The 1,150-nt window shown below is 33.8% G+C and overlaps 1 pseudogene; it reads right to left on the bottom strand.

The window, feature by feature from the left end:
* Positions 1-234: 234 nt before the first annotated feature.
* Positions 235-849, bottom strand: LOC149570244 (receptor homology region, transmembrane domain- and RING domain-containing protein 2-like; annotated as a pseudogene).
* Positions 850-1,150: the final 301 nt, after the last annotated feature.

Genomic DNA, 1,150 nt, shown 5'->3' with positions numbered 1-1,150 from the left:
ATAAATACAAGAGTTTCAAAGCGATTACAAAAATATTAGGAAACTTACTACTGAATGCCAAGGATGGAAAGATCATCTCAAGCACTATGCCAAAGGCTAGTTTGCATAAGCAATCATTGGTAAATTTGTGCCCTCATAGTGGAAAAGTGAGAACGATATGAAGTCATTTTTTCTAATGCATAGATAGTTACATCCACATTCTTGATATCCTAATAAAGAGCACACTGAATTGAATTAAGATATCACAGCCCCTAACTTGTTACAAAAAGGAATGGATGGAGAAAGTGTGAATAAAAAACCAAATTGTGGAGATCTACACAAGGAATTTTGTGAAAAAAATACTGTAGATTGAACATTACAGGACAGAAAAGATGCATTTCCAATGTTTCAATGTTGTCGCTCAAATTGGAGAAATCACCATGGGAACCTAATGTATGGACATTGTATGATGATGCAATCTGAGAATATGACAATTCATCATCAGGAAGTAGGGAAATTGAAGGTCTATATATTGATGGAGATTCTATTAAGGATGACAATTTTGACTGGCCTTGGGAAGAGACTAAAGAATTTGCAGACAAAAGTAGGATGCTCTTTGTCACTAGGAGATCTACTGCAGTTACATGTTTTGCACCACATTTACATACAAGGAGAAATGTCCACTAGCTTGTGAGCTATGAGTCTATACAGAGAGCATGAAATTTATGGTAGCAAGGTAAGATACACAATTTCTTTGTAGATTTATAATATTCATGAGATAGAACATAGGTTTCTAACGTGTAGTTGTCATCATGTGACAAATGTGAATGTTAGACTTGGTAAAATTTCTATTAGTTTCTCCACACTCATGAACATGAAAATGAATAACTTTACTTGAAAATTATTTGGCTATCAATTTCTTCTCTCAAGTAGCATTGCAGAGCAATATTTGATTCTAGATTGGAAAACCAGGCTTAACATAGCATTAGATGCAGCAAGAGGTAAACATTGTTTTGTCATAAAGATAAATGTGAAGACTAGACTGCTTTGTCTAATCCTACTTGTGATATTTTGAAGGGCTGGAATACCTGCACATAAATTGCATGCCAAGAATAATTCACAAAGATATAAAAACTGTGAACATTCTTCTAGACGAAAAATTAACTGAAAA

The sequence above is a fragment of the Cupressus sempervirens genome, chromosome 3 (assembly GCF_028749045.1).
Source record: "Cupressus sempervirens isolate cs-2001-9-10 chromosome 3, ASM2874904v1, whole genome shotgun sequence".
Lineage (NCBI taxonomy): Eukaryota > Viridiplantae > Streptophyta > Pinopsida > Cupressales > Cupressaceae > Cupressus > Cupressus sempervirens.
The sequence above is the reverse complement of the archived record's forward strand: the minus strand, read 5'-3'. Positions and strand labels throughout refer to the sequence as shown.